General features: G+C 37.3%; 61 non-coding genes across 61 annotated transcripts; all 61 read right to left on the reverse strand.

The window, feature by feature from the left end:
- Nucleotides 1-92: 92 nt before the first annotated feature.
- Nucleotides 93-184, reverse strand: Trnai-uau (transfer RNA isoleucine (anticodon UAU)). The gene is given in 2 exon segments: nt 93-128; nt 147-184. It is a non-coding gene; the product is annotated as a tRNA-Ile (tRNA).
- Nucleotides 185-338: 154 nt separating this feature from the next.
- Nucleotides 339-430, reverse strand: Trnai-uau (transfer RNA isoleucine (anticodon UAU)). Its single transcript is given in 2 exon segments — nt 339-374; nt 393-430. It is a non-coding gene; the product is annotated as a tRNA-Ile (tRNA).
- A 154-nt stretch (nt 431-584) lies between these two features.
- On the reverse strand, nt 585-676 carry Trnai-uau (transfer RNA isoleucine (anticodon UAU)). Its single transcript is given in 2 exon segments — nt 585-620; nt 639-676. It is a non-coding gene; the product is annotated as a tRNA-Ile (tRNA).
- Nucleotides 677-830: 154 nt separating this feature from the next.
- On the reverse strand, nt 831-922 carry Trnai-uau (transfer RNA isoleucine (anticodon UAU)). The gene is given in 2 exon segments: nt 831-866; nt 885-922. It is a non-coding gene; the product is annotated as a tRNA-Ile (tRNA).
- A 154-nt stretch (nt 923-1,076) lies between these two features.
- Trnai-uau (transfer RNA isoleucine (anticodon UAU)) lies at nt 1,077-1,168 on the reverse strand. The gene is given in 2 exon segments: nt 1,077-1,112; nt 1,131-1,168. It is a non-coding gene; the product is annotated as a tRNA-Ile (tRNA).
- Nucleotides 1,169-1,322: 154 nt separating this feature from the next.
- Nucleotides 1,323-1,414, reverse strand: Trnai-uau (transfer RNA isoleucine (anticodon UAU)). The gene is given in 2 exon segments: nt 1,323-1,358; nt 1,377-1,414. It is a non-coding gene; the product is annotated as a tRNA-Ile (tRNA).
- Nucleotides 1,415-1,813: 399 nt separating this feature from the next.
- On the reverse strand, nt 1,814-1,905 carry Trnai-uau (transfer RNA isoleucine (anticodon UAU)). Its single transcript is given in 2 exon segments — nt 1,814-1,849; nt 1,868-1,905. It is a non-coding gene; the product is annotated as a tRNA-Ile (tRNA).
- Nucleotides 1,906-2,059: 154 nt separating this feature from the next.
- On the reverse strand, nt 2,060-2,151 carry Trnai-uau (transfer RNA isoleucine (anticodon UAU)). Its single transcript is given in 2 exon segments — nt 2,060-2,095; nt 2,114-2,151. It is a non-coding gene; the product is annotated as a tRNA-Ile (tRNA).
- A 154-nt stretch (nt 2,152-2,305) lies between these two features.
- Nucleotides 2,306-2,397, reverse strand: Trnai-uau (transfer RNA isoleucine (anticodon UAU)). Its single transcript is given in 2 exon segments — nt 2,306-2,341; nt 2,360-2,397. It is a non-coding gene; the product is annotated as a tRNA-Ile (tRNA).
- A 154-nt stretch (nt 2,398-2,551) lies between these two features.
- On the reverse strand, nt 2,552-2,643 carry Trnai-uau (transfer RNA isoleucine (anticodon UAU)). Its single transcript is given in 2 exon segments — nt 2,552-2,587; nt 2,606-2,643. It is a non-coding gene; the product is annotated as a tRNA-Ile (tRNA).
- Nucleotides 2,644-2,797: 154 nt separating this feature from the next.
- On the reverse strand, nt 2,798-2,889 carry Trnai-uau (transfer RNA isoleucine (anticodon UAU)). The gene is given in 2 exon segments: nt 2,798-2,833; nt 2,852-2,889. It is a non-coding gene; the product is annotated as a tRNA-Ile (tRNA).
- Nucleotides 2,890-3,043: 154 nt separating this feature from the next.
- Nucleotides 3,044-3,135, reverse strand: Trnai-uau (transfer RNA isoleucine (anticodon UAU)). The gene is given in 2 exon segments: nt 3,044-3,079; nt 3,098-3,135. It is a non-coding gene; the product is annotated as a tRNA-Ile (tRNA).
- A 154-nt stretch (nt 3,136-3,289) lies between these two features.
- On the reverse strand, nt 3,290-3,381 carry Trnai-uau (transfer RNA isoleucine (anticodon UAU)). Its single transcript is given in 2 exon segments — nt 3,290-3,325; nt 3,344-3,381. It is a non-coding gene; the product is annotated as a tRNA-Ile (tRNA).
- A 154-nt stretch (nt 3,382-3,535) lies between these two features.
- Trnai-uau (transfer RNA isoleucine (anticodon UAU)) lies at nt 3,536-3,627 on the reverse strand. Its single transcript is given in 2 exon segments — nt 3,536-3,571; nt 3,590-3,627. It is a non-coding gene; the product is annotated as a tRNA-Ile (tRNA).
- Nucleotides 3,628-3,782: 155 nt separating this feature from the next.
- On the reverse strand, nt 3,783-3,874 carry Trnai-uau (transfer RNA isoleucine (anticodon UAU)). The gene is given in 2 exon segments: nt 3,783-3,818; nt 3,837-3,874. It is a non-coding gene; the product is annotated as a tRNA-Ile (tRNA).
- Nucleotides 3,875-4,028: 154 nt separating this feature from the next.
- Trnai-uau (transfer RNA isoleucine (anticodon UAU)) lies at nt 4,029-4,120 on the reverse strand. The gene is given in 2 exon segments: nt 4,029-4,064; nt 4,083-4,120. It is a non-coding gene; the product is annotated as a tRNA-Ile (tRNA).
- A 646-nt stretch (nt 4,121-4,766) lies between these two features.
- Nucleotides 4,767-4,858, reverse strand: Trnai-uau (transfer RNA isoleucine (anticodon UAU)). The gene is given in 2 exon segments: nt 4,767-4,802; nt 4,821-4,858. It is a non-coding gene; the product is annotated as a tRNA-Ile (tRNA).
- Nucleotides 4,859-5,012: 154 nt separating this feature from the next.
- Nucleotides 5,013-5,104, reverse strand: Trnai-uau (transfer RNA isoleucine (anticodon UAU)). The gene is given in 2 exon segments: nt 5,013-5,048; nt 5,067-5,104. It is a non-coding gene; the product is annotated as a tRNA-Ile (tRNA).
- A 400-nt stretch (nt 5,105-5,504) lies between these two features.
- Trnai-uau (transfer RNA isoleucine (anticodon UAU)) lies at nt 5,505-5,596 on the reverse strand. Its single transcript is given in 2 exon segments — nt 5,505-5,540; nt 5,559-5,596. It is a non-coding gene; the product is annotated as a tRNA-Ile (tRNA).
- A 154-nt stretch (nt 5,597-5,750) lies between these two features.
- On the reverse strand, nt 5,751-5,842 carry Trnai-uau (transfer RNA isoleucine (anticodon UAU)). The gene is given in 2 exon segments: nt 5,751-5,786; nt 5,805-5,842. It is a non-coding gene; the product is annotated as a tRNA-Ile (tRNA).
- Nucleotides 5,843-5,996: 154 nt separating this feature from the next.
- Trnai-uau (transfer RNA isoleucine (anticodon UAU)) lies at nt 5,997-6,088 on the reverse strand. The gene is given in 2 exon segments: nt 5,997-6,032; nt 6,051-6,088. It is a non-coding gene; the product is annotated as a tRNA-Ile (tRNA).
- A 646-nt stretch (nt 6,089-6,734) lies between these two features.
- Trnai-uau (transfer RNA isoleucine (anticodon UAU)) lies at nt 6,735-6,826 on the reverse strand. The gene is given in 2 exon segments: nt 6,735-6,770; nt 6,789-6,826. It is a non-coding gene; the product is annotated as a tRNA-Ile (tRNA).
- Nucleotides 6,827-6,980: 154 nt separating this feature from the next.
- Nucleotides 6,981-7,072, reverse strand: Trnai-uau (transfer RNA isoleucine (anticodon UAU)). Its single transcript is given in 2 exon segments — nt 6,981-7,016; nt 7,035-7,072. It is a non-coding gene; the product is annotated as a tRNA-Ile (tRNA).
- Nucleotides 7,073-7,472: 400 nt separating this feature from the next.
- Trnai-uau (transfer RNA isoleucine (anticodon UAU)) lies at nt 7,473-7,564 on the reverse strand. Its single transcript is given in 2 exon segments — nt 7,473-7,508; nt 7,527-7,564. It is a non-coding gene; the product is annotated as a tRNA-Ile (tRNA).
- Nucleotides 7,565-7,718: 154 nt separating this feature from the next.
- On the reverse strand, nt 7,719-7,810 carry Trnai-uau (transfer RNA isoleucine (anticodon UAU)). Its single transcript is given in 2 exon segments — nt 7,719-7,754; nt 7,773-7,810. It is a non-coding gene; the product is annotated as a tRNA-Ile (tRNA).
- A 154-nt stretch (nt 7,811-7,964) lies between these two features.
- Trnai-uau (transfer RNA isoleucine (anticodon UAU)) lies at nt 7,965-8,056 on the reverse strand. The gene is given in 2 exon segments: nt 7,965-8,000; nt 8,019-8,056. It is a non-coding gene; the product is annotated as a tRNA-Ile (tRNA).
- Nucleotides 8,057-8,210: 154 nt separating this feature from the next.
- Nucleotides 8,211-8,303, reverse strand: Trnai-uau (transfer RNA isoleucine (anticodon UAU)). The gene is given in 2 exon segments: nt 8,211-8,246; nt 8,265-8,303. It is a non-coding gene; the product is annotated as a tRNA-Ile (tRNA).
- A 398-nt stretch (nt 8,304-8,701) lies between these two features.
- Trnai-uau (transfer RNA isoleucine (anticodon UAU)) lies at nt 8,702-8,793 on the reverse strand. The gene is given in 2 exon segments: nt 8,702-8,737; nt 8,756-8,793. It is a non-coding gene; the product is annotated as a tRNA-Ile (tRNA).
- Nucleotides 8,794-8,947: 154 nt separating this feature from the next.
- Nucleotides 8,948-9,039, reverse strand: Trnai-uau (transfer RNA isoleucine (anticodon UAU)). The gene is given in 2 exon segments: nt 8,948-8,983; nt 9,002-9,039. It is a non-coding gene; the product is annotated as a tRNA-Ile (tRNA).
- A 400-nt stretch (nt 9,040-9,439) lies between these two features.
- Trnai-uau (transfer RNA isoleucine (anticodon UAU)) lies at nt 9,440-9,531 on the reverse strand. Its single transcript is given in 2 exon segments — nt 9,440-9,475; nt 9,494-9,531. It is a non-coding gene; the product is annotated as a tRNA-Ile (tRNA).
- A 154-nt stretch (nt 9,532-9,685) lies between these two features.
- Trnai-uau (transfer RNA isoleucine (anticodon UAU)) lies at nt 9,686-9,777 on the reverse strand. Its single transcript is given in 2 exon segments — nt 9,686-9,721; nt 9,740-9,777. It is a non-coding gene; the product is annotated as a tRNA-Ile (tRNA).
- A 400-nt stretch (nt 9,778-10,177) lies between these two features.
- On the reverse strand, nt 10,178-10,269 carry Trnai-uau (transfer RNA isoleucine (anticodon UAU)). Its single transcript is given in 2 exon segments — nt 10,178-10,213; nt 10,232-10,269. It is a non-coding gene; the product is annotated as a tRNA-Ile (tRNA).
- Nucleotides 10,270-10,423: 154 nt separating this feature from the next.
- Trnai-uau (transfer RNA isoleucine (anticodon UAU)) lies at nt 10,424-10,515 on the reverse strand. The gene is given in 2 exon segments: nt 10,424-10,459; nt 10,478-10,515. It is a non-coding gene; the product is annotated as a tRNA-Ile (tRNA).
- A 154-nt stretch (nt 10,516-10,669) lies between these two features.
- Trnai-uau (transfer RNA isoleucine (anticodon UAU)) lies at nt 10,670-10,761 on the reverse strand. Its single transcript is given in 2 exon segments — nt 10,670-10,705; nt 10,724-10,761. It is a non-coding gene; the product is annotated as a tRNA-Ile (tRNA).
- Nucleotides 10,762-10,915: 154 nt separating this feature from the next.
- Trnai-uau (transfer RNA isoleucine (anticodon UAU)) lies at nt 10,916-11,008 on the reverse strand. The gene is given in 2 exon segments: nt 10,916-10,951; nt 10,970-11,008. It is a non-coding gene; the product is annotated as a tRNA-Ile (tRNA).
- Nucleotides 11,009-11,406: 398 nt separating this feature from the next.
- Nucleotides 11,407-11,498, reverse strand: Trnai-uau (transfer RNA isoleucine (anticodon UAU)). The gene is given in 2 exon segments: nt 11,407-11,442; nt 11,461-11,498. It is a non-coding gene; the product is annotated as a tRNA-Ile (tRNA).
- Nucleotides 11,499-11,652: 154 nt separating this feature from the next.
- Nucleotides 11,653-11,744, reverse strand: Trnai-uau (transfer RNA isoleucine (anticodon UAU)). Its single transcript is given in 2 exon segments — nt 11,653-11,688; nt 11,707-11,744. It is a non-coding gene; the product is annotated as a tRNA-Ile (tRNA).
- A 154-nt stretch (nt 11,745-11,898) lies between these two features.
- Nucleotides 11,899-11,990, reverse strand: Trnai-uau (transfer RNA isoleucine (anticodon UAU)). The gene is given in 2 exon segments: nt 11,899-11,934; nt 11,953-11,990. It is a non-coding gene; the product is annotated as a tRNA-Ile (tRNA).
- Nucleotides 11,991-12,144: 154 nt separating this feature from the next.
- On the reverse strand, nt 12,145-12,236 carry Trnai-uau (transfer RNA isoleucine (anticodon UAU)). Its single transcript is given in 2 exon segments — nt 12,145-12,180; nt 12,199-12,236. It is a non-coding gene; the product is annotated as a tRNA-Ile (tRNA).
- A 154-nt stretch (nt 12,237-12,390) lies between these two features.
- On the reverse strand, nt 12,391-12,482 carry Trnai-uau (transfer RNA isoleucine (anticodon UAU)). The gene is given in 2 exon segments: nt 12,391-12,426; nt 12,445-12,482. It is a non-coding gene; the product is annotated as a tRNA-Ile (tRNA).
- A 154-nt stretch (nt 12,483-12,636) lies between these two features.
- Nucleotides 12,637-12,728, reverse strand: Trnai-uau (transfer RNA isoleucine (anticodon UAU)). The gene is given in 2 exon segments: nt 12,637-12,672; nt 12,691-12,728. It is a non-coding gene; the product is annotated as a tRNA-Ile (tRNA).
- Nucleotides 12,729-13,128: 400 nt separating this feature from the next.
- Trnai-uau (transfer RNA isoleucine (anticodon UAU)) lies at nt 13,129-13,220 on the reverse strand. Its single transcript is given in 2 exon segments — nt 13,129-13,164; nt 13,183-13,220. It is a non-coding gene; the product is annotated as a tRNA-Ile (tRNA).
- Nucleotides 13,221-13,620: 400 nt separating this feature from the next.
- Nucleotides 13,621-13,712, reverse strand: Trnai-uau (transfer RNA isoleucine (anticodon UAU)). Its single transcript is given in 2 exon segments — nt 13,621-13,656; nt 13,675-13,712. It is a non-coding gene; the product is annotated as a tRNA-Ile (tRNA).
- A 154-nt stretch (nt 13,713-13,866) lies between these two features.
- Trnai-uau (transfer RNA isoleucine (anticodon UAU)) lies at nt 13,867-13,958 on the reverse strand. The gene is given in 2 exon segments: nt 13,867-13,902; nt 13,921-13,958. It is a non-coding gene; the product is annotated as a tRNA-Ile (tRNA).
- Nucleotides 13,959-14,335: 377 nt separating this feature from the next.
- Trnai-uau (transfer RNA isoleucine (anticodon UAU)) lies at nt 14,336-14,418 on the reverse strand. The gene is given in 2 exon segments: nt 14,336-14,371; nt 14,381-14,418. It is a non-coding gene; the product is annotated as a tRNA-Ile (tRNA).
- Nucleotides 14,419-14,571: 153 nt separating this feature from the next.
- Nucleotides 14,572-14,663, reverse strand: Trnai-uau (transfer RNA isoleucine (anticodon UAU)). The gene is given in 2 exon segments: nt 14,572-14,607; nt 14,626-14,663. It is a non-coding gene; the product is annotated as a tRNA-Ile (tRNA).
- A 154-nt stretch (nt 14,664-14,817) lies between these two features.
- Trnai-uau (transfer RNA isoleucine (anticodon UAU)) lies at nt 14,818-14,909 on the reverse strand. The gene is given in 2 exon segments: nt 14,818-14,853; nt 14,872-14,909. It is a non-coding gene; the product is annotated as a tRNA-Ile (tRNA).
- Nucleotides 14,910-15,309: 400 nt separating this feature from the next.
- Trnai-uau (transfer RNA isoleucine (anticodon UAU)) lies at nt 15,310-15,401 on the reverse strand. The gene is given in 2 exon segments: nt 15,310-15,345; nt 15,364-15,401. It is a non-coding gene; the product is annotated as a tRNA-Ile (tRNA).
- Nucleotides 15,402-15,555: 154 nt separating this feature from the next.
- On the reverse strand, nt 15,556-15,647 carry Trnai-uau (transfer RNA isoleucine (anticodon UAU)). Its single transcript is given in 2 exon segments — nt 15,556-15,591; nt 15,610-15,647. It is a non-coding gene; the product is annotated as a tRNA-Ile (tRNA).
- A 154-nt stretch (nt 15,648-15,801) lies between these two features.
- Trnai-uau (transfer RNA isoleucine (anticodon UAU)) lies at nt 15,802-15,893 on the reverse strand. The gene is given in 2 exon segments: nt 15,802-15,837; nt 15,856-15,893. It is a non-coding gene; the product is annotated as a tRNA-Ile (tRNA).
- Nucleotides 15,894-16,293: 400 nt separating this feature from the next.
- Nucleotides 16,294-16,385, reverse strand: Trnai-uau (transfer RNA isoleucine (anticodon UAU)). The gene is given in 2 exon segments: nt 16,294-16,329; nt 16,348-16,385. It is a non-coding gene; the product is annotated as a tRNA-Ile (tRNA).
- A 154-nt stretch (nt 16,386-16,539) lies between these two features.
- On the reverse strand, nt 16,540-16,631 carry Trnai-uau (transfer RNA isoleucine (anticodon UAU)). The gene is given in 2 exon segments: nt 16,540-16,575; nt 16,594-16,631. It is a non-coding gene; the product is annotated as a tRNA-Ile (tRNA).
- A 400-nt stretch (nt 16,632-17,031) lies between these two features.
- Trnai-uau (transfer RNA isoleucine (anticodon UAU)) lies at nt 17,032-17,123 on the reverse strand. Its single transcript is given in 2 exon segments — nt 17,032-17,067; nt 17,086-17,123. It is a non-coding gene; the product is annotated as a tRNA-Ile (tRNA).
- A 154-nt stretch (nt 17,124-17,277) lies between these two features.
- On the reverse strand, nt 17,278-17,369 carry Trnai-uau (transfer RNA isoleucine (anticodon UAU)). The gene is given in 2 exon segments: nt 17,278-17,313; nt 17,332-17,369. It is a non-coding gene; the product is annotated as a tRNA-Ile (tRNA).
- A 400-nt stretch (nt 17,370-17,769) lies between these two features.
- Trnai-uau (transfer RNA isoleucine (anticodon UAU)) lies at nt 17,770-17,861 on the reverse strand. Its single transcript is given in 2 exon segments — nt 17,770-17,805; nt 17,824-17,861. It is a non-coding gene; the product is annotated as a tRNA-Ile (tRNA).
- Nucleotides 17,862-18,015: 154 nt separating this feature from the next.
- On the reverse strand, nt 18,016-18,107 carry Trnai-gau (transfer RNA isoleucine (anticodon GAU)). Its single transcript is given in 2 exon segments — nt 18,016-18,051; nt 18,070-18,107. It is a non-coding gene; the product is annotated as a tRNA-Ile (tRNA).
- Nucleotides 18,108-18,261: 154 nt separating this feature from the next.
- Nucleotides 18,262-18,353, reverse strand: Trnai-uau (transfer RNA isoleucine (anticodon UAU)). Its single transcript is given in 2 exon segments — nt 18,262-18,297; nt 18,316-18,353. It is a non-coding gene; the product is annotated as a tRNA-Ile (tRNA).
- Nucleotides 18,354-18,507: 154 nt separating this feature from the next.
- Nucleotides 18,508-18,599, reverse strand: Trnai-uau (transfer RNA isoleucine (anticodon UAU)). Its single transcript is given in 2 exon segments — nt 18,508-18,543; nt 18,562-18,599. It is a non-coding gene; the product is annotated as a tRNA-Ile (tRNA).
- A 154-nt stretch (nt 18,600-18,753) lies between these two features.
- Trnai-uau (transfer RNA isoleucine (anticodon UAU)) lies at nt 18,754-18,845 on the reverse strand. The gene is given in 2 exon segments: nt 18,754-18,789; nt 18,808-18,845. It is a non-coding gene; the product is annotated as a tRNA-Ile (tRNA).
- A 154-nt stretch (nt 18,846-18,999) lies between these two features.
- Nucleotides 19,000-19,091, reverse strand: Trnai-uau (transfer RNA isoleucine (anticodon UAU)). Its single transcript is given in 2 exon segments — nt 19,000-19,035; nt 19,054-19,091. It is a non-coding gene; the product is annotated as a tRNA-Ile (tRNA).
- A 154-nt stretch (nt 19,092-19,245) lies between these two features.
- On the reverse strand, nt 19,246-19,337 carry Trnai-uau (transfer RNA isoleucine (anticodon UAU)). Its single transcript is given in 2 exon segments — nt 19,246-19,281; nt 19,300-19,337. It is a non-coding gene; the product is annotated as a tRNA-Ile (tRNA).
- Between the last annotated feature and the right edge of the window lie 44 nt (nt 19,338-19,381).

Below are 19,381 nucleotides of genomic sequence, written 5' to 3' on the forward strand. Positions count from 1 at the left end.
AGGTTTTTTCTGCTATGTTTTAATTAAAATTTATCACTTTCAACTAATATTTTAATTTCTTGATTTAGGGTAAGCTTCCAAAAAGTATTCATTTCCCCAGGTGAGGATCGAACTCACAGCCTCGGCATTTCTCGCAGATACTGCCTTATAAGTACCGCGCGCTAACCAATTACGCCACTGGGGACACATAATGAATGCTTCTCATTTCGGTGCAACTGTAATTTTTAAAGACCATTTAATAAAATAGGTTTGTTTCTGCTATGTTTTAATTAAAATTTATGACTTTCAACAAATATTTTAATTTCTTGATTCAGATTAAGCTTCCAAAATGTATTCATTTCCCCAGGTGAGGATCGAACTCACAGCCTCGGCATTTCTCGCAGATACTGCCTTATAAGTACCGCGCGCTAACCAATTGCGCCACTGGGGACACATAAAGAATGCTTCTCATTTCGGTTCAGGTGTAATTTTTAAAGACCATTTAATAAAGTAGGTTTGTTTCTGCTATGTTTTAATTAAAATTTATCACTTTCAACAAATATTTTAATTTCTTGATTCAGATTAAGCTTCCAAAATGTATTCATTTCCCCAGGTGAGGATCGAACTCACAGCCTCGGCATTACTCGCAGATACTGCCTTATAAGTACCGCGCGCTAACCAATTGTGCCACTGGGGACACATAAAGAATGCTTCTCATTTCGGTTCAAGTGTAATTTTTAAAGACCATTTAATAAAGTAGGCTTGTTTCTGCTATGTTTTAATTAAAATTTATCACTTTCAACTAATATTTTAATTTCTTGATTCCGGGTAAGCTTCCAAAATGTATTCATTTCCCCAGGTGAGGATCGAACTCACAGCCTCGCCATTTCTCGCTGATACTGCCTTATAAGTACCGCGCGCTAACCAATTGCGCCACTGGGGACACATAAAGAATGCTTCTCATTTCGGTGCAACTGTAATTTTTAAAGACAATTTAATAAAGTAGTTTTGTTTCTGCTATGTTTTAATTAAAATTCATCACTTTCAACTAATATTTTAATTTCTTGATTCTAGGTAAGCTTCCAAAACGTATTCATTTCCCCAGGTGAGGATCGAACTCACGGCCTCGGCATTTCTCGCAGATACTGCCTTATAAGTACCGCGTGCTAACCAATTGCGCCACTGGGGACACGCAAAGAACGCTTCTCATTTCGGTGCAAGTGTAATTTTTAAAGACCATTTAATAAAGTAGGTTTTTTTCTGCTAGGTTTTAATTAAAATTTATCACTTTCAACTAATATTTTAATTTCTTGATTCAGGGTAAGCTTCCAAAATGTATTCACTTCCCCAGGTGAGGATCGAACTCACAGCCTCGGCATTTCTCGCAGATACTGCCTTATAAGTACCGCGCGCTAACCAATTGCGCCACTGGGGACACATAATGAATGCTTCTCATTTCGGTGCAACTGTAATTTTTAAAGACCATTTAATAAAGTAGGTTTGTTTCTGCTATGTTTTAATTAAAATTTATCACTTTCAACAAATATTTTAATTTCTTGATTCAGGGTAAGCTTCCAAAACGTATTTATTTCCCCAGGTGAGGATCGAACTCACAGCCTCGGCATTTCTCGCAGATACTGCCTTATAAGTACAGCGGGCTAACCAATTGCGCCAATGGGGACACATAAAGAATGCTTCTCATTTCGGTGCAACTGTAATTTTAAAGACCATTTAATAAAATAGGTTTGTTTCTGCTATGTTTTAATTAAAATTTATCACTTTCAACTAATATTTTAATTTCTTGATTCTAGGTAAGCTTCCAAAACGTATTCATTTCCCCAGGTGTGGATCGAACTCACGGCCTCGGCATTTCTCGCAGACACTGCCTTATAAGTACCGCGTGCTAACCAATTGCGCCACTGGGGACACGCAAAGAACGCTTCTCATTTCGGTGCAAGTGTAATTTTTAAAGACCATTTAATAAAGTAGGTTTTTTTCTGCTATGTTTTAATTAAAATTTATCACTTTAAACTAATATTTTAATTTCTTGATTCAGGGTAAGCTTCCAAAATGTATTCATTTCCCCAGGTGAGGATCGAACTCACAGCCCCGGCAATTCTCGCAGATACTGCCTTATAAGTACCGCGCGCTAACCAATTGCGCCACTGGGGACACATAATGAATGCTTCTCATTTCGGTGCAACTGTAATTTTCAAAGACCATTTAATAAAGTAGGTTTGTTTCTGCTATGTTTTAATTAAAATTTATCACTTTCAACAAATATTTTAATTTCTTGATTCAGGGTAAGCTTCCAAAATGTATTCATTTCCCTAGGTGAGGATCGAACTCACAGCCTCGGCATTTCTCGCAGATACTGCCTTATAAGTACCGCGCGCTAACCAATTGCGCCACTGGGGACACATAATGAATGCTTCTCATTTCGGTGCAACTGTAATTTTCAAAGACCATTTAATAAAGTAGGTTTGTTTCCGCTATGTTTTAATTAAAATTTATCACTTTCAACAAATATTTTAATTTCTTGATTCAGGGTAAGCTTCCAAAATGTATTCATTTCCCCAGGTGAGGATCGAACTCACAGCCTCGGCATTTCTCGCAGATACTGCCTTATAAGTACCGCGCGCTAACCAAATGCGCCACTGGGGACACATAAAGAATGCTTCTCATTTCGGTGAAACTGTAATTTTTAAAGACCATTTAATAAAGTAGGTTTGTTTCTGCTATGTTTTAATTAAAATTTATCACTTTCAACTAATATTTTAATTTCTTGATTCTGGGTAAGCTTCCAATACGTATTCATTTCCCCAGGTGAGGATCGAACTCACGGCCTCGGCATTTCTCGCAGATACTGCCTTATAAGTACCGCGTGCTAACCAATTGCGCCACTGGGGAAACGCAAAGAACGCTTCTCATTTCGGTGCAAGTGTAATTTTTAAAGACCATTTAATAAAGAAGGTTTTTTTCTGCTATGTTTTAATTAAAATTTATCACTTTCAACTAATATTTTAATTTCTTGATTCTAGGTAAGCTTCCAAAACGTATTCATTTCCCCAGGTGAGGATCGAACTCACGGCCTCGGCATTTCTCGCAGATTCTGCCTTATAAGTACCTCGTGCTAACCAATTGCGCCACTGGGGACACGCAAAGAACGCTTCTCATTTTGGTGCAAGTGTAATTTTTAAAGACCATTTGATAAAGTAGGTTTTTTTCTGCTATGTTTTAATTAAAATTTATCACTTTCAACTAATATTTTAATTTCTTGATTCTGGGTAAGCTTCCAAAACGTATTTATTTCCCCAGGTGAGGATCAAACTCATGGCCTCGGCATTTCTCGCAGATACTGCCTTATAAGTACCGCGTGCTAACCAATTGCGCCACTGGGGACACGCAAAGAATGCTTCTCATTTCGGTGCAACTGTAATTTTTAAAGACCATTTAATAAAGTAGGTTTGTTTCTGCTATGTTTTAATTAAAATTTATCACTTTCAACAAATATTTTAATTTCTTGATTCAGGGTAAGCTTCCAAAATGTATTCATTTCCCCAGGTGAGGATCGAACTCACAGCCTCGGCATTTCTCGCAGATACTGCCTTATAAGTACCGTGCGCTAACCAATTGCGCCACTGGGGACACATAAAGAATGCTTCTCATTTCGGTGCAACTGTAATTTTTTAAAGACCATTTAATAAAGTAGGTTTGTTTCTGCTATGTTTTAATTAAAATTTATCACTTCCAACTAATATTTTAATTTCTTGATTCTGGGTAAGCTTCCAATACGTATTCATTTCCCCAGGTGAGGATCGAACTCACAGCCTCGGCATTTCTCGCAGATACTGCCTTATAAGTACCGCGCGCTAACCAATTGCGCCACTGGGGACACATAATGAATGCTTCTCATTTCGGTGCAACTGTAAATTTTAAAGACCAGTTAATAAAGTAGGTTTGTTTCTGCTATGTTTTAATTAAAATTTATCACTTTCAACAAATATTTTAATTTCTTGATTCAGATTAAGCTTCCAATATGTATTCATTTCCCCAGGTGAGGATCGAACTCACAGCCTCGGCATTTCTCGCAGATACTGCCTTATAAGTACAGCGGGCTAACCAATTGCGCCACTGGGGACACATAAAGAATGCTTCTCATTTCGGTGCAACTGTAATTTTTAAAGACAATTTAATAAAGTAGGTTTGTTTCTGCTATGTTTTAATTAAAATTTATCACTTTCAACTAATATTTTAATTTCTTGATTCTAGGTAAGCTTCCAAAACGTATTCATTTCCCCAGGTGAGGATCGAACTCACGGCCTCGGCATTTCTCGCAGATACTGCCTTATAAGTACCGCGTGCGAACAAATTGCGCCACTGGGGAAACGCAAAGAACGCTTCTCATTTCGGTGCAAGTGTAATTTTTAAAGACCATTTAATAAAGTAGTTTTTTTTCTGCTATGTTTTAATTAAAATTTATCACTTTCAACTAATATTTTAATTTCTTGATTCAGGGTAAGCTTCCAAAATGTATTCATTTCCCCAGGTGAGGATCGAACTCACAGCCTCGGCATTTCTCGCAGATACTGCCTTATAAGTACCGCGTGCGAACAAATTGCGCCACTGGGGACACGCAAAGAACGCTTCTCATTTCGGTGCAAGTGTAATTTTTAAAGACCATTTAATAAAGTAGTTTTTTTTCTGCTATGTTTTAATTAAAATTTATCACTTTCAACTAATATTTTAATTTCTTGATTCAGGGTAAGCTTCCAAAATGTATTCATTTCCCCAGGTGAGGATCGAACTCACAGCCTCGGCATTTCTCGCAGATACTGCCTTATAAGTACCGCGTGCTAACCAATTGCGCCAATGGGGACACATAATGAATGCTTCTCATTTCGTTGCAACTGTAATTTTTAAAGACCATTTAATAAAGTAGGTTTGTTTCTGCTATGTTTTAATTAAAATTTATCACTTTCAACTAATATTTTAATTTCTTGATTCAGGGCAAGCTTCCAAAATGTATTCACTTCCCCAGGTGAGGATCGAACTCACAGTCTCGGCATTTCTCGCAGATACTGCCTTATAAGTACCGCGCGCTAACTAATTGCGCCACTGGGGACACGCAAAGAATGCTTCTCATTTCGGTGCAAGTGTAATTTTTAAAGACCATTTAATAAAGTAGGTTTTTTTCTGCTATGTATGAATTAAAATTTATCACTTTCAACTAATATTTTAATTTCTTGATTCTGGGTAAGCTTCCAAAATGTATTCATTTCCCCAGGTGAGGATCGAACTCACAGCCTCGGCATTTCTCGCAGATACTGCCTTATAAGTACCACGCGCTAACCAATCTCGCCACTGGGGACACATAATGAATTCTTCTCATTTCGGTGCAACTGTAATTTTTAAAGACCATTTAATAAAGTAGGTTTGTTTCTGCTATGTTTTAATTAAAATTTATCACTTTCAACTAATATTTTAATTTCTTTATTCAGTGTAAGCTTCCAAAATGTATTCATTTCCTCAGGTGAGGATCGAACTCACAGCCTCGGCATTTCTCGCAGATACTGCCTTATAAATACCGCGCGCTAACCAATTGCGCCACTGGGGACACATAATGAATGCTTCTCATTTCGGTGCAACTGTAATTTTTAAAGACCATTTAATAAAGTAGGTTTGTTTCTGCTATGTTTTAATTAAAATTTATCACTTTCAATAAATATTTTAATTTCTTGATTCAGGGTAAGCTTCCAAAATGTATTCATTTCCCCAGGTGAGGATCGAACTCACAGCCTCGGCATTTCTCGCAGATACTGCCTTATAAGTACCGCGCGCTAACCAGTTGCGCCACTGGGGACACATAAAGAATGCTTCTCATTTCGGTGCAACTGTAATTTTTAAAGACCAGTTAATAAAGTAGGTTTGTTTCTGCTATGTTTTAATTAAAATTTATCACTTTCAACAAATATTTTAATATCTTGATTCAGATTAAGCTTCCAATATGTATTCATTTCCCCAGGTGAGGATCGAACTCACAGCCTCGGCATTTCTCGCAGATACTGCCTTATAAGTACAGCGGGCTAACCAATTGCGCCACTGGGGACACATAAAGAATGCTTCTCATTTCGGTGCAACTGTAATTTTTAAAGACAATTTAATAAAGTAGGTTTGTTTCTGCTATGTTTTAATTAAAATTTATCACTTTCAACTAATATTTTAATTTCTTGATTCTAGGTAAGCTTCCAAAACGTATTCATTTCCCCAGGTGAGGATCGAACTCACGGCCTCGGCATTTCTCGCAGATACTGCCTTATAAGTACCGCGTGCGAACAAATTGCGCCACTGGGGAAACGCAAAGAACGCTTCTCATTTCGGTGCAAGTGTAATTTTTAAAGACCATTTAGTAAAGTAGTTTTTTTTCTGCTATGTTTTAATTAAAATTTATCACTTTCAACTAATATTTTAATTTCTTGATTCAGGGTAAGCTTCCAAAATGTATTCATTTCCCCAGGTGAGGATCGAACTCACAGCCTCGGCATTTCTCGCAGATACTGCCTTATAAGTACCGCGTGCGAACAAATTGCGCCACTGGGGACACGCAAAGAACGCTTCTCATTTCGGTGCAAGTGTAATTTTTAAAGACCATTTAATAAAGTAGTTTTTTTTCTGCTATGTTTTAATTAAAATTTATCACTTTCAACTAATATTTTAATTTCTTGATTCAGGGTAAGCTTCCAAAATGTATTCATTTCCCCAGGTGAGGATCGAACTCACAGCCTCGGCATTTCTCGCAGATACTGCCTTATAAGTACCGCGTGCTAACCAATTGCGCCAATGGGGACACATAATGAATGCTTCTCATTTCGTTGCAACTGTAATTTTTAAAGACCATTTAATAAAGTAGGTTTGTTTCTGCTATGTTTTAATTAAAATTTATCACTTTCAACTAATATTTTAATTTCTTGATTCAGGGCAAGCTTCCAAAATGTATTCACTTCCCCAGGTGAGGATCGAACTCACAGTCTCGGCATTTCTCGCAGATACTGCCTTATAAGTACCGCGCGCTAACTAATTGCGCCACTGGGGACACGCAAAGAATGCTTCTCATTTCGGTGCAAGTGTAATTTTTAAAGACCATTTAATAAAGTAGGTTTTTTTCTGCTATGTATGAATTAAAATTTATCACTTTCAACTAATATTTTAATTTCTTGATTCTGGGTAAGCTTCCAAAATGTATTCATTTCCCCAGGTGAGGATCGAACTCACAGCCTCGGCATTTCTCGCAGATACTGCCTTATAAGTACCACGCGCTAACCAATCTCGCCACTGGGGACACATAATGAATTCTTCTCATTTCGGTGCAACTGTAATTTTTAAAGACCATTTAATAAAGTAGGTTTGTTTCTGCTATGTTTTAATTAAAATTTATCACTTTCAACTAATATTTTAATTTCTTTATTCAGTGTAAGCTTCCAAAATGTATTCATTTCCCCAGGTGAGGATCGAACTCACAGCCTCGGCATTTCTCGCAGATACTGCCTTATAAGTACCGCGTGCTAACCAATTGCGCCAATGGGGACACATAATGAATGCTTCTCATTTCGGTGCAACTGTAATTTTTAAAGACCATTTAATAAAGTAGGTTTGTTTCTGCTATGTTTTAATTAAAATTTATCACTTTCAACAAATATTTTAATTTCTTGATTCAGGGTAAGCTTCCAAAATGTATTCATTTCCCCAGGTGAGGATCGAACTCACAGCCTCGGCATTTCTCGCAGATACTGCCTTATAAGTACCGCGCGCTAACCAGTGTCGCCACTGGGGACACATAAAGAATGCTTCTCATTTCGGTGCAACTGTAATTTTTAAAGACCATTTAATAAAGTAGGTTTGTTTCTGCTATGTTTTAATTAAAATTTATCACTTTCAACTAATATTTTAATTTCTTGATTCTGGGTAAGCTTCCAATACGTATTCATTTCCCCAGGTGAGGATCGAACTCACGGCCTCGGCATTTCTCGCAGATACTGCCTTATAAGTACCGCGTGCTAACCAATTGCGCCACTGGGGACACATAATGAACGCTTCTCATTTCGGTGCAAGTGTAATTTTTAAAGACCATTTAATAAAGTAGGTTTTTTTCTGCTATGTTTTAATTAAAATTTATCACTTTCAACTAATATTTTAATTTCTTGATTCAGGGTAAGCTTCCAAAATGTATTCACTTCCCCAGGTGAGGATCGAACTCACAGCCTCGGCATTTCTCGCTGATACTGCCTTATAAGTACCGCGCGCTAACCAATTGCGCCACTCGGGGCACATAATGAATGCTTCTCATTTCGTTGCAACTGTAATTTTTAAAGACCATTTAATAAAGTAGGTTTGTTTCTGCTATGTTTTAATTAAAATTTATCACTTTCAACAAATATTTTAATTTCTTGATTCAGATTAAGCTTCCAAAATATATTCATTTCCCCAGGGAGGATCGAACTCACAGCATCGGCATTTCTCGCAGATACTGCATTATCAGTACCGCGTGCTAACCAATTGCGCCACTGGGGACACATAATGAACGCTTCTGATTTCGGTGCAACTGTAATTTTTAAAGACCATTTAATAAAGTAGGTTTGTTTCTGCTATGTTTTAATTAAAATTTATCACTTTCAACTAATATTTTAATTTCTTTATTCAGTGTAAGCTTCCAAAATGTATTCATTTCCCCAGGTGAGGATCGAACTCACAGCCTCGGCATTTCTCGCAGATACTGCCTTATAAATACCGCGCGCTAACCAATTGCGCCACTGGGGACACATAATGAATGCTTCTCATTTCGGTGCAACTGTAATTTTTAAAGACCATTTAATAAAGTAGGTTTGTTTCTGCTATGTTTTAATTAAAATTTATCACTTTCAACAAATATTTTAATTTCTTGATTCAGGGTAAGCTTCCAAAATGTATTCATTTCCCCAGGTGAGGATCGAACTCACAGCCTCGGCATTTCTCGCAGATACTGCCTTATAAGTACCGCGCGCTAACCAGTTGCGCCACTGGGGACACATAAAGAATGCTTCTCATTTCGGTGCAACTGTAATTTTTAAAGACCATTTAATAAAGTAGGTTTGTTTCTGCTATGTTTTAATTAAAATTTATCACTTTCAACTAATATTTTAATTTCTTGATTCAGGGTAAGCTTCCAAAATGTATTCATTTCCCCAGGTGAGGATCGAACTCACAGCCTCGGCATTTCTCGCAGATACTGCCTTATAAGTACCGCGTGCGAACAAATTGCGCCACTGGGGACACGCAAAGAACGCTTCTCATTTCGGTGCAAGTGTAATTTTTAAAGACCATTTAATAAAGTAGTTTTTTTTCTGCTATGTTTTAATTAAAATTTATCACTTTCAACTAATATTTTAATTTCTTGATTCAGGGTAAGCTTCCAAAATGTATTCATTTCCCCAGGTGAGGATCGAACTCACAGCCTCGGCATTTCTCGCAGATACTGCCTTATAAGTACCGCGTGCTAACCAATTGCGCCAATGGGGACACATAATGAATGCTTCTCATTTCGTTGCAACTGTAATTTTTAAAGACCATTTAATAAAGTAGGTTTGTTTCTGCTATGTTTTAATTAAAATTTATCACTTTCAACTAATATTTTAATTTCTTGATTCAGGGCAAGCTTCCAAAATGTATTCACTTCCCCAGGTGAGGATCGAACTCACAGTCTCGGCATTTCTCGCAGATACTGCCTTATAAGTACCGCGCGCTAACTAATTGCGCCACTGGGGACACGCAAAGAATGCTTCTCATTTCGGTGCAAGTGTAATTTTTAAAGACCATTTAATAAAGTAGGTTTTTTTCTGCTATGTATGAATTAAAATTTATCACTTTCAACTAATATTTTAATTTCTTGATTCTGGGTAAGCTTCCAAAATGTATTCATTTCCCCAGGTGAGGATCGAACTCACAGCCTCGGCATTTCTCGCAGATACTGCCTTATAAGTACCACGCGCTAACCAATCTCGCCACTGGGGACACATAATGAATTCTTCTCATTTCGGTGCAACTGTAATTTTTAAAGACCATTTAATAAAGTAGGTTTGTTTCTGCTATGTTTTAATTAAAATTTATCACTTTCAACTAATATTTTAATTTCTTTATTCAGTGTAAGCTTCCAAAATGTATTCATTTCCCCAGGTGAGGATCGAACTCACAGCCTCGGCATTTCTCGCAGATACTGCCTTATAAATACCGCGCGCTAACCAATTGCGCCACTGGGGACACATAATGAATGCTTCTCATTTCGGTGCAACTGTAATTTTTAAAGACCATTTAATAAAGTAGGTTTGTTTCTGCTATGTTTTAATTAAAATTTATCACTTTCAACTAATATTTTAATTTCTTGATTCAGGGTAAGCTTCCAAAATGTATTCATTTCCCCAGGTGAGGATCGAACTCACAGCCTCGGCATTTCTCGCAGATACTGCCTTATAAGTACCGCGCGCTAACCAGTTGCGCCACTGGGGACACATAAAGAATGCTTCTCATTTCGGTGCAACTGTAATTTTTAAAGACCATTTAATAAAGTAGGTTTGTTTCTGCTATGTTTTAATTAAAATTTATCACTTTCAACTAATATTTTAATTTCTTGATTCTGGGTAAGCTTCCAATACGTATTCATTTCCCCAGGTGAGGATCGAACTCACGGCCTCGGCATTTCTCGCAGATACTGCCTTATAAGTACCGCGTGCTAACCAATTGCGCCACTGGGGACACATAATGAACGCTTCTCATTTCGGTGCAACTGTAATTTTTAAAGACCATTTAATAAAGTAGGTTTTTTTCTGCTATGTTTTAATTAAAATTTATCACTTTCAACTAATATTTTAATTTCTTGATTCAGGGTAAGCTTCCAAAATGTATTCACTTCCCCAGGTGAGGATCGAACTCACAGCCTCGGCATTTCTCGCTGATACTGCCTTATAAGTACCGCGCGCTAACCAATTGCGCCACTCGGGGCACATAATGAATGCTTCTCATTTCGTTGCAACTGTAATTTTTAAAGACCATTTAATAAAGTAGGTTTGTTTCTGCTATGTTTTAATTAAAATTTATCACTTTCAACAAATATTTTAATTTCTTGATTCAGATTAAGCTTCCAAAATATATTCATTTCCCCAGGGAGGATCGAACTCACAGCATCGGCATTTCTCGCAGATACTGCCTTATCAGTACCGCGTGCTAACCAATTGCGCCACTGGGGACACATAATGAACGCTTCTGATTTCGGTGCAACTGTAATTTTTAAAGACCATTTAATAAAGTAGGTTTGTTTCTGCTATGTTTTAATTAAAATTTATCACTTTCAACAAATATTTTAATTTCTTGATTCAAATTAAGCTTCCAATATGTATTCATTTCCCCAGGTGAGGATCGAACTCACAGCCTCGGCATTTCTCGCAGATACTGCCTTATAAGTACAGCGGGCTAACCAATTGCGCCACCGGGGACACATAAAGAATGCTTCTCATTTCGGTGCAACTGCAATTTTTAAAGACAATTTAATAAAGTAGGTTTGTTTCTGCTATGTTTTAATTAAAATTTATCACTTTCAACTAATATTTTAATTTCTTGATTCTAGGTAAGCTTCCAAAACGTATTTATTTCCCCAGCTGAGGATCGAACTCACGGCCTCGGCATTTCTCGCAGATACTGCCTTATAAGTACCGCGTGCTAACCAATTGCGCCACTGGGGACACGCAAAGAACGCTTCTCATTTCGGTGCAAGTGTAATTTTTAAAGACCATTTAATAAAGTAGGTTTTTTTCTGCTATGTTTTAATTAAAATTTATCACTTTCAAATAATATTTTAATTTCTTGATTCAGGGTAAGCTTCCAAAATGTATTCACTTCCCCAGGTGAGGATCGAACTCACAGCCTCGGCATTTCTCGCAGATACTGCCTTATAAGTACCGCGCGCTAACCAATTGCGCCACTGGGGACACATAATGAATGCTTCTCATTTCGGTGCAACTGTAATTTTTAAAGACCATTTAATAAAGTAGGTTTGTTTCTGCTATGTTTTAATTAAAATTTATCACTTTCAACTAATATTTTAATTTCTTGATTCAGGGTAAGCTTTCAAAACGTATTTATTTCCCCAGGTGAGGATCGAACTCATGGCCTCGGCATTTCTCGCAGATACTGCCTTATAAGTACCGCGTGCTAACCAATTGCGCCACTGGGGACACGCAAAGAATGCTTCTCATTTCGGTGCAAGTGTAATTTTTAAAGACCATTTAATAAAGTAGGTTTTTTTCTGCTATGTTTGAATTAAAATTTATCACTTTCAACTAATATTTTAATTTCTTGATTCAGTGTAAGCTTCCAAAATGTATTCATTTCCCCTGGTGAGGATCGAACTCACGGCCTCGGCATTTCTCGCAGATACTGCCTTATAAGTACCGCGCGCTAACCAATTGCGCCACTGGGGACACGCAAAGAATGCTTCTCATTTCGGTGCAACTGTAATTTTTAAAGACCATTTAACAAAATAGGTTTGTTTCTGCTATGTTTTCATTAAAATTTATCACTTTCAACTAATATTTTAATTTCTTGATTCAGGGTAAGCTTCCAAAATGTATTCATTTCCCCAAGTGAGGATCGAACTCACAGCCTCGGCATTTCTCGCTGATACTGTCTTATAAGTACCGCGCGCTAACCAATTGCGCCACTGGGGACACATAAAGAATGCTTCTCATTTCGGTGCAACTATAATTTTTAAAGACCATTTAATAAAGTAGGTTTGTTTCTGCTATGTTTTAATTAAAATTTATCACTTTCAACTAATATTTTATTTTCTTGATTCGGATTAAGCTTCCAAAAAGTATTCATTTCCCCAGGTGAGGACCGAACTCACAGCCTCGGCATTTCTCGCACATACTGCCTTATAAGTACAGCCGGCTAACCTATTGCGCAAAGGGGACACGTAAAGAATGCTTCTCATTTCGGTGCAACTGTAATTTTTAAAGACCATTTAATAAAGTAGGTTTTTTTTCTGCTATGTTTTAATTAAAATTTATCACTTTCAACTAATATTTTAATTTCTTGATTCAGGGTAAGCTTCCAAAATGTATTCAGTTCCCCAGGTGAGGATCGAACTCACCGCCTCGGCATTTCTCGCAGATACTGCCTTATAAGTACCGCGTGCTAACCAATTGCGCCACTGGGGACACATAATGAATGCTTCTCATTTCGGTGCAACTGTAATTTTTAAAGACCATTTAATAAAGTAGGTTTGTTTCTGCTATGTTTTAATTAAAATTTATCACTTTCAACAAATATTTTAACTTCTTGATTCTGGGTAAGCTTCCAATATGTATTCATTTCCCCAGTTGAGGATCGAACTCACGGCCTCGGCATTTCTCGCAGATACTGCCTTATAAGTACCGCGTGCTAACCAAATGCGCCACTGGGGACACGCAAAGAACCCTTCTCATTTCGGTGCAAGTGTAATTTTTAAAGACCATTTAATAAAGTAGGTTTTTTTCTGCTATGTTTTAATTAAAATTTATCACTTTCAACTAATATTTTAATTTCTTGATTCAGGGTAAACTTCCAAAATGTATTCACTTCCCCAGGTGAGGATCGAACTCACAGCCTCGGCATTTCTCGCAAATACTGCCTTATAAGTACCACGCGCTAACCAATTGCGCCACTGGGGACACATAATGAATGCTTCTCATTTCGGTGCAACTGTAAATTTTAAAGACCATTTAATAAAGTAGGTTTATTTCTGCTATGTTTTAATTAAAATTTATCACTTTCAACTAATATTTTAATTTCTTGATTCAAAGTAAGCTCCCAAAACGCATTCATTTCCCCAGGTGAGGATCGAACTCACAGCCTCGGCATTTCTCGCTGATACTGCCTTATAAGCACCGCGCGCTAACCAATTGCGCCACTGGGGACACATGAAGAATGCTTCTCATTTCGGTGCAACTGTAATTTTTAAAGACCATTTAATAAAGTAGGTTTGTTTCTGCTATGTTTTAATTAAAATTTATCACTTTCAACTAATATTTTAATTTCTTGATTCAGGGTAAGCTTCCAAAATGTATTCAGTTCCCCAAGGAGGATCGAACTCACAGCCTCGTCATTTCTCGCAGATACTGCCTTATAAGTACGGCGCGCTAACCAATTGCGCCACTGTAGACACATAATGTAGCCTTCACATTTCGGTGCAACTGTAATTTTTAAATACCATTTAATAAAGTAGGTTTTATTTTTCACTTTCAACTAATATTTTAATTTCTTGATTCAGGGTATGTTTCCGAAAAATGTTCATTTCCCCAGGTGAGGATCGAACCCACGGCCTCGGCATTTCTTGCCTTATAAGTACCACGTGCTAACCAATTGCGCCACTGGGGACACGTAAAGAATGCTTCTCATTTCGGTAAACTGTAATTTTTAAGGACCATTTAATAACGTAGGTTTGTTTCTGCTATGTTCGAATTAAAATTTATCACGTGCACCTAATATTTTAATTTCTTGATTCAGGGTATGCGTCCGAAAAATGTTCATTTCCCCAGGTGAGGATCGAACTCACAGCCTCGGCATTTCTCGCAGATACTGCCTTATAAGTACCGCGCGCTAACCAATTGCGCCACTGGGGACACATAATGAATGCTTCTCATTTCGGTGCAACTGTAATTTTTAAAGACCATTTAATATAGTAGGTTTGTTTCTGCTATGTTTTAATTAAAATTTATCACTTTCAACTAATATTTTAATTTCTTGATTCAGGGCAAGCTTCCAAAATGTATTCACTTCCCCAGGTGAGGATCGAACTCACAGCCTCGGCATTTCTCGCAGATACTGCCTTATAAGTACCGCGCGCTAACTAATTGCGCCACTGGGGACACGCAAAGAATGCTTCTCATTTCGGTGCAAGTGTAATTTTTAAAGACCATTTAATAAAGTAGGTTTTTTTCTGCTATGTTTGAATTAAAATTTATCACTTTCAACTAATATTTTAATTTCTTGATTCTGGGTAAGCTTCCAAAATGTATTCATTTCCCCAGGTGAGGATCGAACTCACAGCCTCGGCCTTTCTCGCAGATACTGCCTTATAAGTACCACGCGCTAACCAATCTCGCCACTGGGGACACATAATGAATTCTTCTCATTTCGGTGCAACTGTAATTTTTAAAGACCATTTAATAAAGTAGGTTTGTTTCTGCTATGTTTTAATTAAAATTTATCACTTTCAACTAATATTTTAATTTCTTTATTCAGTGTAAGCTTCCAAAATGTATTCATTTCCCCAGGTGAGGATCGAACTCACAGCCTCGGCATTTCTCGCAGATACTGCCTTATAAATACCGCGCGCTAACCAATTGCGCCACTGGGGACACATAATGAATGCTTCTCATTTCGGTGCAACTGTAATTTTTAAATACCATTTTATAAAGTAGGTTTTATTCTGCTATGTTTTAATTAAAATTTTTCACTTTCAACTAATATTTTAATTTCTTGATTCAGGGTATGTTTCCGAAAAATGTTCATTTCCCCAGGTGAGGATCGAACTCACGGCCTCGGCATTTCTCGCAGATACTGCCTTATAAGTACCGCGTGCTAACCAAATGCGCCACTGGGGACACGCAAAGAACCCTTCTCATTTCGGTGCAACTGTAATTTTTAAAGACCATTTAATATAGTAGGTTTGTTTCTGCTATGTTTTAATTAAAATTTATCACTTTCAACTAATATTTTAATTTCTTGATTCTGGGTAAGCTTCCAAAACGTATTTATTTCCCCAGGTGAGGATCGAACTCATGGCCTCGGCATATCTCGCAGATACTGCCTTATAAGTACCGCGTGCTAACCAATTGCGCCACTGGGGACACGCAAAGAATGCTTCTCATTTCGGTGCAAGTGTAATTTTTAAAGACCATTTAATAAAGTAGGTTTTTTTCTGCTATGTTTGAATTAAAATTTATCACTTTCAACTAATATTTTAATTTCTTGATTCAGGGTAAGCTTCCAAAATGTATTCAGTTCCCCAGGTGAGGATCGAACTCACCGCCTCGGCATTTCTCGCAGATACTGCCTTATAAGTACCACGCGCTAACCAATCTCGCCACTGGGGACACATAATGAATGCTTCTCATTTCGGTGCAACTGTAATTTTTAAAGACCATTTAATAAAGTAGGTTTGTATCTGCTATGTTTTAATTAAAATTTATCACGTTCAACTAATATTTTAATTTCTTGATTCAGTGTAAGCTTCCAAAATGTATTCATTTCCCCAGGTGAGGATCGAACTCACCGCCTCGGCATTTCTCGCAGATACTGCCTTATAAGTACCGCGCGCTAACCAATTGCGCCACTGGGGACACATAATGAATGCTTCTCATTTCGGTGCAACTGTAATTTTTAAAGACCATTTAATATAGTAGGTTTGTTTCTGCTATGTTTTAATTAAAATTTATCACTTTCAACTAATATTTTAATTTCTTGATTCAGGGCAAGCTTCCAAAACGTATTTATTTCCCCAGGTGAGGATCGAACTCATGGCCTCGGCATATCTCGCAGATACTGCCTTATAAGTACCGCGTGCTAACCAATTGCGCCACTGGGGACACGCAAAGAATGCTTCTCATTTCGGTGCAAGTGTAATTTTTAAAGACCATTTAATAAAGTAGGTTTTTTTCTGCTATGTTTGAATTAAAATTTATCACTTTCAACTAATATTTTAATTTCTTGATTCTGGGTAAGCTTCCAAAATGTATTCATTTCCCCAGGTGAGGATCGAACTCACAGCCTCGGCATTTCTCGCAGATACTGCCTTATAAGTACCACGCGCTAACCAATCTCGCCACTGGGGACACATAATGCATTCTTCTCATTTCGGTGCAACTGTAATTTTTAAAGACCATTTAATAAAGTAGGTTTGTTTCTGCTATGTTTTAATTAAAATTTATCACTTTCAACAAATATTTTAATTTCTTGATTCAGGGTAAGCTTCCAAAATGTATTCATTTCCCCAGATGAGGATCGAACTCACAGCCTCGGCATTTCTCGCAGATACTGCCTTATAAGTACAGCGGGCTAACCAATTGCGCCACTGGGGACACATAAAGAATGCTTCTCATTTCGGTGCAACTGCAATTTTTAAAGACAATTTAATAAAGTAGGTTTGTTTCTGCTATGTTTTAATTAAAATTTATCACTTTCAACTAATATTTTAATTTCTTGATTCTAGGTAAGCTTCCAAAACGTATTCATTTCCCCAGGTGAGGATCGCACTCACAGCCTCGGCATTTCTCGCAGATACTGCCTTATAAGTACCGCGCGCTAACCAATTGCGCCACTGGGGACACATAATGAATGCTTCTCATTTCGGTGCAACTGTAATTTTTAAAGACCATTTAATATAGTAGGTTTGTTTCTGCTATGTTTTAATTAAAATTTATCACTTTCAACTAATATTTTAATTTCTTGATTCAGGGTAAGCTTCCAAAATGTATTCATTTCCCCAGGTGAGGATCGAACTCACAGCCTCGGCATTTCTCGCAGATACTGCCTTATAAGTACCGCGTGCGAACAAATTGCGCCACTGGGGACACGCAAAGAACGCTTCTCATTTCGGTGCAAGTGTAATTTTTAAAGACCATTTAATAAAGTAGTTTTTTTTCTGCTATGTTTTAATTAAAATTTATCACTTTCAACTAATATTTTAATTTCTTGATTCTGGGTAAGCTTCCAATACGTATTCATTTCCCCAGGTGAGGATCGAACTCACGGCCTCGGCATTTCTCGCAGATACTGCCTTATAAGTACCGCGTGCTAACCAATTGCGCCACTGGGGACACATAATGAACGCTTCTCATTTCGGTGCAAGTGTAATTTTTAAAGACCATTTAATAAAGTAGGTTTTTTTCTGCTATGTTTTAATTAAAATTTATCACTTTCAACTAATATTTTAATTTCTTGATTCAGGGTAAGCTTCCAAAATGTATTCACTTCCCCAGGTGAGGATCGAACTCACAGCATCGGCATTTCTCGCAGATACTGCCTTATCAGTACCGCGTGCTAACCAATTGCGCCACTGGGGACACATAATGAACGCTTCTCATTTCGGTGCAACTGCAATTTTTAAAGACAATTTAATAAAGTAGGTTTGTTTCTGCTATGTTTTAATTAAAATTTATCACTTTCAACTAATATTTTAATTTCTTGATTCTAGGTAAGCTTCCAAAACGTATTCATTTCCCCAGGTGAGGATCGAACTCACGGCCTCGGCATTTCTCGCAGATACTGCCTTATAAGTACCGCGTGCTAACCAATTGCGCCACTGGGGACACGCAAAGAACGCTTCTCATTTCGGTGCAAGTGTAATTTTTAAAGACCATTTAATAAAGTAGGTTTTTTTCTGCTATGTTTTAATTAAAATTTATCACTTTCAAATAATATTTTAATTTCTTGATTCAGGGTAAGCTTCCAAAATGTATTCACTTCCCCAGGTGAGGATCGAACTCACAGCCTCGGCATTTCTCGCAGATACTGCCTTATAAGTACCGCGCGCTAACCAATTGCGCCACTGGGGACACATAATGAATGCTTCTCATTTCGGTGCAACTGTAATTTTTAAAGACCATTTAATAAAGTAGGTTTGTTTCTGCTATGTTTTAATTAAAATTTATCACTTTCAACTAATATTTTAATTTCTTGATTCAGGGTAAGCTTCCAAAACGTATTTATTTCCCCAGGTGAGGATCGAACTCATGGCCTCGGCATTTCTCGCAGATACTGCCTTATAAGTACCGCGTGCTAACCAATTGCGCCACTGGGGACACATAATGAATGCTTCTCATTTCGGTGGAACTGTAATTTTTAAAGACCATTTAACAAAATAGGTTTGTTTCTGCTATGTTTTCATTAAAATTTATCACTTTCAACTAATATTTTAATTTCTTGATTCAGGGTAAGCTTCCAAAATGTATTCATTTCCCCAAGTGAGGATCGAACTCACAGCCTCGGCATTTCTCGCTGATACTGTCTTATAAGTACCGCGCGCTAACCAATTGCGCCACTGGGGACACATAAAGAATGCTTCTCATTTCGGTGCAACTGTAATTTTTAAAGACCATTTAATAAAGTAGGTTTGTTTCTGCTATGTTTTAATTAAAATTTATCACTTTCAACAAATATTTTAATTTCTTGATTCAGGGTAAGCTTCCAAAATGTATTCATTTCCCCAGGTGAGGATCGAACTCACAGCCTCGGCATTTCTCGCAGATACTGCCTTATAAGTACCGCGCGCTAACCAGTTGCGCCACTGGGGACACATAAAGAATGCTTCTCATTTCGGTGCAACTGTAATTTTTAA

This window comes from Argiope bruennichi, chromosome 6, assembly GCF_947563725.1.
Source record: "Argiope bruennichi chromosome 6, qqArgBrue1.1, whole genome shotgun sequence".
Taxonomy (NCBI): Eukaryota; Metazoa; Arthropoda; class Arachnida; order Araneae; family Araneidae; genus Argiope; species Argiope bruennichi.